Source organism: Furipterus horrens, unplaced genomic scaffold (genome assembly GCF_987537825.1).
Source record: "Furipterus horrens unplaced genomic scaffold, mFurHor1.1.pri manual_scaffold_11, whole genome shotgun sequence".
Classification (NCBI taxonomy): Eukaryota; Metazoa; Chordata; class Mammalia; order Chiroptera; family Furipteridae; genus Furipterus; species Furipterus horrens.
The window spans coordinates 36,207,716-36,220,378 of NW_028327181.1; the positions used below are offsets into that span (position 1 = coordinate 36,207,716).

General features: G+C 51.8%; 1 long non-coding RNA gene across 3 annotated transcripts; it reads left to right on the top strand.

Moving 5' to 3' along the window:
- The first annotated feature begins 1,614 nt into the window (after positions 1-1,614).
- On the top strand, positions 1,615-11,169 carry LOC149997385 (uncharacterized). Of its 3 annotated transcripts, none has more exons than XR_016514270.1 (4): positions 1,615-1,667; positions 3,575-3,682; positions 6,977-7,068; positions 10,857-11,169. It is a non-coding gene; the product is annotated as an uncharacterized LOC149997385 (long non-coding RNA). The 3 variants fall into 3 exon arrangements; XR_016514271.1 differs by having other exon boundaries at positions 1,624-1,818; XR_016514272.1 differs by having other exon boundaries at positions 1,624-1,753.
- Positions 11,170-12,663: the final 1,494 nt, after the last annotated feature.

Consider the following 12,663-nt stretch of genomic DNA (forward strand, 5'->3'; position numbering starts at 1 on the left):
GCCGCAACCCCCGATCTCGCCACCACCGGCTCCGGACGCAACGCCGCCGCCCACGCTCCCGCCGCCGCCGGCCCCGGGTCCCAGAGACCCCGCTCCCGCTCCAGCCGCCCCTCCGAAGGCCTCTCCTACCTCCACCGCCACTGGGACCGCGTCCTCCGCCGCCGCCGCTCCCGCCGCCCCTCCGACAAGTTCTCCTGCCTCTTCCGCCGCTGGGACCGGGGCCGGCAGCGGCTGGAACGGTAGCGGCGGCGGCGGAGGTAGGAGAGGCCGTCGGAGGGCCGGTGGCGGGCGGCGCGGGATCGGTGGCGCCGCCTGTCGGATCAGTGGCGGCGTCTTTGACAGAAGCGGGGATGGCGGCGCAGGTGCTACCGGCGGGAGGGCTCGGAGCGGCGGCGGAGGAGGCGGGAGCGGGGGCGGCGGGAGAGCCGGTGGCCCATAGCACCTCCGCCGCCTCCCCAGATCCCGCTCCCAGCGCTCCCGCCGCCACGGCCGCCGAACCGGTCCCACCGCCGCCGCCCTCCCCGCTAACGCCGCCGCTGGCCCTCGTCCCACTGCCGCAACCCCCGATCTCGCCACCACCGGCTCCGGCCGTACCGCCGCCGCCCACGCTCCCGCCGCCGCCGGCCCCGGGTCCCACAGACGGCGCTCCCGCTCCAGCCGCCCCTCCGAAGGCCTCTCCTACCTCCACCGCCACTGGGACCGCGTCCTCCGCCGCTGCCGCTCCTGCCGCCCCTCCGACAAGTTCTCCTACCTCTTCCGCCGTTGGGACCGGGGCCGGCAGAGGCTACAGCGGTAGCGGCGGCGGCAGAGATAGGAGAGGTCGTCGGAGGGCCGGTGGCGGGCGGCGCGGGGTCGGTGGCGCCGCCTGTCGGATCAGCGGCGGCATCTTTGACAGAAGCCGGGACGGCGGCGGAGGTGCTACCGGCGGGAGGGCCCGGAGCGGCGGCGGAGGAGGCGGGAGCGGGGGCGGCGGGAGAGCCGGTGGCCCATAGCACCTCCGCCGCCTCCCCAGCTCCCGCTCCCGGCGCTCCCGCTGCCGCGGCCGCCGACCCGGTCCCACCGCCGCCGCCCTCCCCGCTCACGCCGCCGCCGGCCCCGGTCCCACCGCCGCCGTCCCCGCTCACGCCGCCGCCGCCGACGCCGCTCCGGGCGCTCACACCGACCGCACCTCGGCCGCCGCACCCCCCCTTCCGCTCCCGCCACCGGCGCTCCCGCTCCCGCCGCCCCTCCGACGGCCTCTCCTACCTCCGCCGCCGCTGGGGCCGTCGCCGCCGCCGCTCCCGCTCCGGCCGCTGCCACTCACCGCCCCCTCCACCGCCGCAGCTGGGAGTACTCTGCGGACCCCACACCAGCCCACCCAACCTGAAGGCTCCATCGCCGCGCCCCACCTTACGCAAGTGACCTTACGCGGCTGCCCAGACGCCCCGTCCACACGTACGCGTGCGCGGATGACCCCACGTGGGCACGTACGCGTGCGCGGATGACCCGACGTGCGCGTGCGCGCATATGACCCCACGTATGGAGGCGTGGTCGGCGCAGGGCTCAGGAGGGGCGTCAGCTGCGGTGCGCGGGCGGCGAGCGCTCAGCGAGGACAGTGGAAGGGGGCGGCGCGGACGCGCTCTGTTCCAGAACGGCGGGAGGAGGACGAGTGACTCGGAGGCTGCCAGGTGCGGGCCTGGAGGGGTGCGACGGGCGGAGGTGAAGGCGGGGCTGCCGTCCCGGCAGGTCGGGGTGGCGGTGAGGAGAAGCCCAGGTGAGAAGGCGGACGGAGGCGCGTCTGGAAGGAGGGCCGGAGCCCTGTGAGCCGTGCGGGAAGAGGTGGGCCGGGGAGAAGGCTGGACCGGAGACGTCCGCGGCACGCGGTGAGAGGGGGAAACTGGAGGCGGGGTGGGGGGAGGGCCCGGGCAGAACTGGGGGGAATAGGAGCGGACTGAGGCCTGCGGAGCGGAGACCTGTCGGTGGGCGGAGGTGAGAGTGGCCCCGAGAGGCTGGAAGGAGAGCTGGGGAGGCAGGGCACGGGACAAGGGACCCGCCGCTCCCACAGGTTTGGGCGTTCCTTCCCCGTGCGGAGGAAGAGGGAGCAGAGCGAAGCAGCGTCGCCGCAAACCGGCCCTCCCGCCAGGTCTCAGCCGTGACCGGGGCGGGAGGGCAGGTCGGGCGGGTTTGCGCAGCTGGCGCCGGCTGGGGGTTCACGGCGCTGTGCTGGCCAGGGCCGCCGGGCTGCTGCTCTTTTCTCCCGGCAAGGAGAGAGACGGGGACCCTGGCGCCCCGGGAGCGTGGTCAGGAGCGCAGGACTTCTCCGGTTGCCAGCGGAGCCGGAGGAGGGAGGGAGCGGTGAGCCGTGCTGCCCCCTGGGGGCCGAAGCGGGCGCTCTGGACGTGCGGGCGAGGGGCCGGGGCCCGCGCGCGGCGTCTGGGCAGCGGGCTCGTGGCGTGGGCGCTGTGCTCTCCAGACCGTTCTCCTGCTGCTCCGGGGCCGGGAGGGAGACGTCCTGGGGTTCGTGTCTCCACTGCAGCTGGAATGTCCCCCAAGGAATGGATGTAAGCAGGACGGCTAGAAGGGGACCCAGGGCCCGGCTGAACTGTGCGGCGCAGGCCGGTGCGGCAGGGGGCGCCCGACCGCCCCCGTGTCCCAGGGGACTCCCGTGCGCCGGCGTCTCGCTGGTCCCCGGGCTGGCTCTGTGCTGTCAGGCCGCGTCCGTGGCTCCGCGCGGTGCCGCTGGGCCGAGGTGCTTCACCGGCTTCTGCAGCCCCGGGGGGCGCCTCCGGGGACCGGGAGGCGCAGGGGGGCGGCGGGAGCGTCATCTACAGAGGGCCCGCAGAGTCGGCTCGGTGAGGACATTCGTGGGGTTTTGAGGTTTTTGTGTGGCGTCAGGGAGAGTTTGGGTGAGGGTTAGGCGGACAGAACACAGGCTTGTTTGTGTTTTGCTGCAAATGATAGACAGATTTAGGCGATTTGAGACTTAGTAAACACGTCTTGTGGAATATTAAAAATGTGTGCTGTGAATAAGTAATCTCTAGAAGTGATCGAATTTGTTTATCAGTGTCAACCTAAAGAATACTGGTGTCCCAGAGAATTGACAATTTCTTACTCTTAGTTTTCACAAGGAATTAAAATTTTTTAAAGGTTAAGAATTCAAGTGAAAGGTCCAGAAAAAAGCCGTAAAGTACTGTGTGTAAGAGAAAGGTATTGAGATACGGGCATGTATATTTCAGAGAAATGTAATTAAGTTTGTTCTAAGTGAGGCTGGTTGTGCCAGAGTGGACAGAGGAAAAGCAGGACAAAAGCTGAATGTCAGAAGGAAAGTGGAAGGTCCGTGATGAGAAATGCAGAGAGAGGACGTTTTCTATACGGTGAAGCCGAATACGATGGGACGAAATTCCATTAAGTAAATGAATGTAAATATGAAAAGTGAGCTGACGTAGAAGCACGGTTCAGTTCTATTTTATTTTGTTGAAATGACAAAAATTTTTCCATATTGTGTAGCACCAGATAAGGTAGTATGAGAGTTTTTCTGCCTATAAAACAGAGATACTATGTTTCCTTAAAATGTTTCTGCTTCATATCGTTTCAGTCAGGTCTTTGATTACTAAAGAAGACAGTCTTCTGCATCCTAAGAACGGAAGATGTGATAATCACATACTGACCCAGAGCTGCTGTCACAGGACCCCTGCTCTCTCAGGTAAGACCCCTCCTGACACTCACAGGACTCAGAGGGGCAGTGACTGGACACCCCACACTCCCTGCCAGGACTCAGAGCTCACATTCCAGCACCCCCTAATCTCTCATGCTGGACTCCTCCACACCGTCCCATGGCCAGGGCTCCGTACTCTCTCCGGTAAGACCCCTCCCGGCACTCAGAGAATCCACGGCTGAAGTGACAGGAGTCTCTATGCAGGCAGAGAGAGTGGAACCCCCCACAGGCTCAGATGCACACTCCAGGAAATGCTCTTCCCTGCTGCCATCTAGTGCACATCCTGAGACCGGCGCCTATGTACTCAGCAGCAGCTCTTACCATTTTGCAAGGGCAATATGAATCTCCAAGGCAACTCACGCCACACCTTGCTCGGGATGTCTTACAAACGCATCCGTCGTGGTAGGGCCCGCAGTACCTGTGGCAGGACCCGCTACTCTCACGTGACACTCCTCTCCATGGTGGCTCGGGGGATAGTGTTGCAGCTACATAGGTGAGATGGAACGCTCTGAAGCCGTGTATAAAGTAAGGAAAGGATTTTAATAATGACCAGGAGTTGGGCAGACCCTGAGCCGGTCTCTAACATGCTCCAACCTGCAATGGAGTCTAAAACGCGGAGTTTTTATACTGATGAGGGCCCCTTTGCTGCTTCTTTGGCGGGAAACGGCCTTAGGAAGAGGGGGCTGGGCAGGACTGCAGGAATGTCTTGGCAGTAACGGGAACAGAAATTTGCAAGGCTATAAGGTTATCTCTGGTGGCAGCATAGCTCTTCAGCCAGGGACGAACTCCCTGCGAAGCAATCTGTCTTCAAAGGGCTAGACATTCTGCAAAGCACAACCTTCACAAATGTTCTAAACCAGACACAAGTAAATGGAAGGTGATAGAGGCTGAGGTCCTTTTAGCTTGTAAATCACCAATTGCTACACTCCTTCTGACATTCCTCTCTTCAAGGCTTTTTAGCAAGTCCTTGCTACTTTTTACAAAGAACATCTGAAGCCCCTACGTGTTTACGTATTTAGCAGACCTTTGAAACTTTTTACAGGGACTATTTGGTGCCCCTACTACAAGATCCACTATTCTGTCTGGTGCGACCTTTCCCCAAACTAACAAGACATACAGCCAGTTTGACCAGACCCCCAGTTCTCCCAGAGAGAGCCCCCTGTTCACAATCACAGAACTCAGAGCTGAAGTGACATGGCCCCTTACTCTGTCAGGTGGGAGCCCCTCCTCATACTCATAGGACCCTGAGCTGATGTCACTGGACCCGCTATTCTTTCTGGGTGAAACCCCTCACCACATTCACCGGACCCAGAGCTGACGTGACACAACCCCTTTTTCTCTCTGATGGGACTCCTTCCAGTGCTCACAAGATGCAGCGCGATTTTCAGAGGACCCCCTACTCTCCCAGACTGGCCGCCTCCACTCACAGAACCTACACCTCATGTCACAGATCTTGCTCTACTCTTGGGTGGAACTCCTCATCACAGTAATAAGACTCCACACCGAAACAACAGGGCTCCTCACTGTCTCTGGTGGGTCAGCCAACGACCACAGGAGCAAAGGCTGAAGTTACCGTACCGTCTGCCGTCTCAAGTGTGACCGTACCCGACAATCACAGGACCCAGAGCTGATGGGACAGGATGACCTACACTCTAAGGGAGGGGCCCTTCCCCACACTCAGGAGACCCAGAGCTGATATGACAGAAACCACTGTTCCCGCTGGTGGGACTGTTTTCCAAACTGATAGGAGACAGAGCCAATGTGACCGGACACCCTACTCTCTCTAGTCAGACCCCTCCCCGCAGTCACTGGACACAAAGGTGAAAGGTCAGGACATTCCATTTTACAGGGAGACGCCTTTCTGACCCTCACAGGACACAGTTGTGTAGTAACAGGACACTCCAGCCTCTCATGTGTGATCCTCTCCACATTCCAATGACCCAGACCTGATGTCACAGGACCCACTATGCTCTCAGGTGGGGCCCCTCCCCTTGCTCATAAGCCCCAGAGTTGACCGGACACAGCCTTTGATTTTCTTTGGCGAAGACCCAGAGCTCGCATTACAGGGCTCCATGCTCTCTTAGGTAATACTTCTCCCAACAGCCAGAGGACCCAGGGCTGATGTGGCAGGTCGCCCTGCCGTGTCAGAGTGGGGCCCCTTTGTACACTCTGCTGCACACTGCCTGCCATCTAGTGCGCATCTGTGGAATAACAGCCGAGGCGAGGCCGCCAGGAAATGCTCTTTTTCGTTGCCATCTTGTACATCTTGGGAATAGCACCTTTTTTCGAAGCATCTGCTCTTATAATTTTGCAAGGAGACTTGAAGCCCCAAGGCACCTTACACCACCACTAGCTCAGTATGTTGTGTACACCCGTGTTTCCATTCCAATTCTAATACTCTTCTGCACGTGGGGTTTCTGACTCTCATGTGAGTGAGGTTCCCATGCCTACGTATGTCTAAAATTTGGTTATTTTCATTGGCTAATCTGTGTCATACCTATTGGGTTATTGGACCAGCCTAAAGATTCTTGAGGTTAGAGGAAAGATTGCTTCTCCACCACGTAGGCAAGCGAGCAGTGAGGTATTTAATAGGTAAATTTGGGGAGTACATATATGTCACCATTTCCTTAAGTAAGGTTTAGCAATTTAGCTAAAGCAACTTATTCTCAAAACTGAGTGATTATGTCAGTGAAATATGGAACAAGGCACCATTTTAGCTTGTGGCTATAAACCTTTTATTCAAACTTTCAAAGGTGGTAATGAAGGGGGCCAGAATTTTCTACTCGGCATGTTGATTTTAAACTGGCTGTTAAGAAAGGAAAGACTGAGAAATTACTTATGTTTATCATCTCAGTTCTTCCTAAGCAGTTTAATGGCCAAAATTTGGTTTAGGAAAAGAGCTTTAGCACAATCACCTTAGCTTGAGACAGTAATAGTCCTAGCAAAAGCCCGTCCACCCTCTTATCTTACTTCTTGTGTGTTACAGTCTTTGGGGGGTTGCCGAACAAAAATTAACCTGCCAGGTATGCTGCCTTTTTTCTAAATTAACCTGAATGTACCCATTTCACCATTAAAGTCTAAGACTCTGTTCTTCCATTTTCCAAAATGTCCTTTATACCCGATATCACCTCATTGTGTTTGGCATTCATTTCAATATGAATTCCCCTTGTGCATGTATTAAACATTGAGTATCTCCTCTTAATCTGATTGTGCGAGTTTGACTATTATCTCAGGTGTCAGAATTTAGAAGGTATGACAAAAGTAGTTTTTAATCTCCCACAGTTTTGGTGAGCCGGCGCGGTGACATTCATGGCAGGGACACTTAACTTCTGGAAGGTGCAGCAGCCGAGAGATCATGGACATCTCTGGCAAAAGTAAGCACTATTTTTTCTTGTTGTTGCTCGTCTTTTTGGTTTATTTCTGCAGGGTTTGGCGTTATTTAGTAATTCTGTGAGTTATTTTCCTCTCTTGTACATTTACATTGGCCTGAAAAATATTTGTGACACTAGGTGCTCCGACTTAGTGAGTCACACGAGCTCTTCATTAACTCTCAGCTCTGCTCACAGGGTGAGGACTTGGTTCTGCTCCTGCATCTGGCCCCTGGCAACTGGGGTCCATTGTCCAGCTCCAGCTCTGGAGTCTGGCTATGGGTTCTTGCTTACAGATGTGGATTCTGTCTCCAGGGTCCGTGGCCCGGGGTCGAATCTGTATTTGGCTGTGTGTCTGGGAGCTGGGGTCTCTTTGGGTGTGTCTTTGTGCGCTGGGTTTGTGTGTGGGGTCCACGTGCAGTTCTGGCTCATGAGTCTGATGTATGGAAGCTGGTGTCCAGAGTTCGCTGTCAGTCTCTGGTGTCTGGTGTCTGGCATTCAGGGTCCACGGTCTGGCTTGGGTCTTGGAGAGAGTTTTTGGATTGGGGCAGGGGTCTGGGGTTCAGCTTTTGGTTCTGAGTCTGCTCCAGGGTCCAGGGTCCTGAGTCCAGGGTCTGTGTCTGGAGTCCTGAGTGTGTCCTGGGTGTGTGTGAACTGACACCAATTCAATGTCGACAGGAGTTCCAGAGGTGGGGTGCGTTGAAGAAGGAAAGCTTATTGAGTGCAAATAGCTCGGTTTTGGTACAGAACGTCTGTGAGTGGGTGCACAGCCGTTAAGAAACCCAGGTTATTGTTACGGGTGAGTTGTGAAGCAGCACTGCCGCGGGTCAACTCAGTGGTGCCGCTTCTCAGTTATGGAGCGTCACGGCTGTGGGACAGCCCGGGGACAGACTCCCTCAGGCTGTGGTTCTCAGCTCTTCGCTATTTATGTGAGTTCTGTTCCCATCGTTTCCTCTTTGCTCTGCCACCTTGGCACAGAAAGCAGCACAAATTTGCAAAGGAGCCCCTCTGGGTGACAAGATCAGTGCAGGTGAGCAAACAAAAGGCTTCTGGTGTGGTTATTTTTAAATTATGCCATGTTTTCCTCTAGAACTCCTTTTTACCCAAACCGAGAATGCCTTTCTTTCTTGCAGGTTACTTACATTATCTAGGAGAATAAAAATGTATTCAAAATCCTACCCAAACAGGTTAACTGCTACTGTTATAAGTTTAGACCCTTCAAGACATCTCTACTTGCATAATTATATTCTTCTGCTTCCTCTGGATTTAATTTTTGTTACTCTGGGTTTGTGATATGATGCAAACCTTGTGAATTCCCATAGGTTCTTAAAATATTACTTCTGTCTTAACTATATTTTTTAGATTTTACTTATTTATTTTCAGAGAAAGGGAGGGAGGGAGAAAGAGAGGTAAAGAAACTTGGATGTGTGAGAGAATCATCCATCGGTTGCCTCTCTCATGCCCCCAACAGAGGATCCAGCCACGGCCCAGGCATGTGAAGCAACCGGGAATCAAACCTGCATCCTTTTGGTTCGCAGGCCAGCGATTAACTCACCAAGCCACACCAGCCAGGGCTCCAGTAGGTTTTAATGCATGTTTTTTTATTATTCAGTTCCAATTATTTTTAACTACAACTGCGATTTATTTTGAGAGTTATTTAGAAGTGTATTTCATATCTTTTAAATGTAGGGATTTCTACTTACCATGTATTACTGATTACTCTGTTAACTACAATGAGAACAAGAAACTCACTTTATATAATTTCAATCCTTTGAATTTGTTTGAAACTTGCTTCATGCTACAATAGGGTCAGTGTAACAGACGTTCCAGGCGTGCATCTCTGCTGTCATCTCTTGTTCATTTTGGGAATCACAGCGTCGTGCAGGTCAGCGGGGAAAGTTGTGTGCGCTTGGTTGTCTGTGAATGTTGACTCCAGTTTGCTGCTCACGTTCCTTATATCCTTACGGAATTTTCTGAGGGGGTCTATTGTTTCTTAACGAGGTATGCGCTATCCCTAATGATTATAAATTCTTCTTTGTATCTCTTCTATATAATTTGAGTTTATTATATTGAGTATGTTGTGAATGTGGATCTTCCTGGTAAATTAAACTTATTTATATGAAGTGCTCTTCCTTTCTAGTATTGCTTTTTGCATCGAAGTCTGCTGGATGGTATTATGTCATTTTCACTTGGTATGTTTGCCTGATACAGGGTGAGACAAAAGTAGGTTTAGAGTTCTGAGTACAAGAAACAAAATTTGTTGTTGTATTATTATTCAGTGTTCATACTATTAAACCTACTTTTGTACCATCCTGTATAGCTTTTCCCATTCTTTCACTTTCAGTCTTTTTGGACACTGTGTTTTAGGTGATTGATGTTTTTGCCCAGTTTTTGTCTTGTCTTTTTATTCTGTGAATAAGTTCTTTTACAGAGTAGTCTTTAATTTTATAAATTATACATTATAAATCCATTTCTTCATGAAACTTCATGTCCAAAAGTATACCTGATTCCTGGCTGATTTTGTTGAAACGGATCACTAAAAATCCAACTTAGAGATGAGGGGCGGGGCCTGTCTTAAGGTGAAAGGCGGAATCGGGCTGGAGGTGAGAGGCAGGGTCAGGCCAAGGCTGTGGGTCCGCGCTGGGTGGGAGGCTCATTGAGGCTGGCAGGCCTGAGGTGAGGGCAGTTGTGGAGGAGAGATGAGCAACTAGGTGGTCCTGAGATCAGGCGCTGCCCGCCGCCTGTCTCCGTGGGTCATGAAATGACACTCATGGCCAAAGGTGATGCAAGCAGTGAAATCCAGGGAGGTCAGGTGAGCTGCGTGCAGGTATGAGGTGAGGGGATTGGGGAGCGGCTACAGCCAACCTGTAAGGAGCAGAAGAGGGTGGCCAGAGTGTTTGTGGGGTACACATCTCAGGTCCCAATTTAAGCGACACTTCCTGTGGGACAACTTTTCTATTTCAATATAGATACTACATTTAGAGAGAACTTTGGTAAATAGGTATCATCATTCTTTTATCCAAGAACTTGATAATGCTTTTCAGTTGTTGAAGTGTCTGTTATTGGGTAGCATTTTCCAATTTTGTTCATGCAGATCTTGTGCATGGTTGTTAAGTTGATTCCCAGGTTTTTCATTGTTTACATGTTTTGTTGTTAGTTTTTTTCAAAATTATATCTTTAACTTACTATTTCTAGAAATAAAATTTATTTCAGCATGTTATTTCCCCTTCATTGTAGTAAATTCTATTTGTAACACTTTTTAGTTGATTCCCATTAATTATCAATGTAAATATGCTATCACTCAACAATGATCATTACATTCTTGTAAGCGTATATGATGTAGGAATAGTTAAAACATGTAAGAAAAGAGAAAATGAGGTTCTGTTAGGAGCTAGAAAATATTTTCTGTTAGTCACAAATATCTCCACGACTAAAGAATAGAGTAACATCATTCTTAGCATTTTAAACTAGGCCATAGCCTGGACACATGGTATTATAGAAATCCAAAGTACTTTGTTAGTGGAAACGTGCTCCAGGTAGGCTCTCTGAGGAACACACGACATAGCAAAGGTCCACACTTTGAAAGAGGAAAACTTTTGATGGTGAATTCCGGAATCCAAAAGAGTAAGGCCGTTTGTTCTAAGTGACATTATGAAACAGTTATTCAAGTGCTTTGTGAGCAATGAAAAGAAGCAGTGACCCTCAGATGCCTACTGTGTTTATCACAGGGTATAGGAGACTGAATTGTAGTCTCCTAGGTTGTCAGATCTTGTTTTGCCTCCTACTCTTTTCAGGTGACTTCTCAGCCTGGGACAGTCCTCCCCGATATTTGCAGGACAGCTGGCCTTTTTTGTTCCGTAAGTTGCAGACTCCATGCTGCCTAATCAAAGAAAGGCAGCATTTCTGGCCTAGGAAGCAAAGTGACATGCTGTTTTAATTCGAGTGGACTCTTCATGATATGGAGCAGGGTTTCTGGACCTTTTGGGCCAGGTAATTCATTCTCCTGGGGGACTGTCCTCTGCGTAGTAGGTGCTTTTTGGCATTCATGACCTCTGTTCACTGCATGCAGATAAGACCCTCCCTTCCCCCACCCTCATGACAATCTAAAATGGCTTCAAACATTGCCTGGTGTCCCCTAGGGGGCAAAAATCACTTTTGTTTGAGAATCACTGATTTTGAAGCTTTTATCATTTTTGAAACCAGAATGATCTGGCTTTGGTATGCAGTATTATTATTTTTCCATGTCAATTACTTTCTAACTCCAACTGTGACTCATTTTGGAGACTTATTGGAAACATCTAATATAGGGATTTTCTTGTTACCTTGTTACTGGTTTCCAGGTTAATGGCAAAGAAGGCAATAAAGGTAGTTTATGTGGCATTCGTTGGAACTTGCTTTACAGCTTTCGTCAGTTTTTGAAAAGTTCTAAGTGTGCTTGAAAATCATTGGTAATTTGTGTTGTTTGCTGCAAGTTCCTTAAACAATGAGAAAAATAAAAATTACTCAGAATGCTACACTGAGAGGTAGAAACTAAACTAAAATAAAATTGTAATCATTTTATGTATGTACCCTTCCAGACATGTGTGCAGTCAGTGTTTCCTTCCGTTTCCACTGGATTTCATTTGCTATTTTAGGTCCCTAATACGAGTGCAAAAATGCTCACACGTCCGCCCTCCAAGGGTTGTGTGACGCTCACTGCTGGTAGCGATGGGGCTTGGCCAGCGCCGCGTGGCACCCCTAAGTTGGGGAAGTCAGAGCACCTCCAGGGGTCCCCTACTTGACCTCAACCCTCCTCCACTCCCCCTTCCTCCCTGCCCCAGGGTCGGCCCACGTGTGTGCTTCAGCCAGCCCTGTCTTGAGAAGGTTATGATCTCGTGGTGAAGAGAAGTGAGCAGATCAGTGACTGCAGACAGCATAGAATGACCGGTGTCCTGGTATGGATGCGTGTACACACACACACACACTCTCACACACAGACACAGACACACTCACACACACACGCTCAGACACAGACTCACACACACACTCAGACCCAGGCACACACTCATACTGTGGGGAAGGAGAGGAAGTTAATCTCTGTCTTCAAGGTGCTTTCAGTCTAGTGGGAGAGATCGAGACCCTGCGACGTGCTGAAAGGAAACAGCCTCGCTGGCGGGAGGGGACAGACCTTCCGGTCTCCACTTAGCAGCTCAGGGTGTCAGTCTCTCCACGTCCTGCCCTCCCTTGTTGTCCTTCATCTCCTAGGTGTAGCCTTCTGGGGAAGATGTCGCGTGGTCTCAGTGTGCGTTTATCTAATTACTAGTGATGCGCGGCATCATTTCACGTATTGTCCGTTTCTGTATTTTTTAGTAGGAAGGAAATGCCTGTTTACACCCTTTGCCATTTTTAAATGGATTCATCTATCATTTTATTGTTGAGCTGTAACTGTTTATAAAAGATTCTGGGCTACTATCTCCTTATCAGATACTTGATCTGCAAACCTATTCTTCTATGCCCTAGGCTGTTTTACTTTATTGGTGGTGTCCTTTGAATCATAATTTTTAAACTTTTGACAAAGCCCAATTTATCTTTTTTTCCCCTTGTGTTGATTCTGTCTTTGGT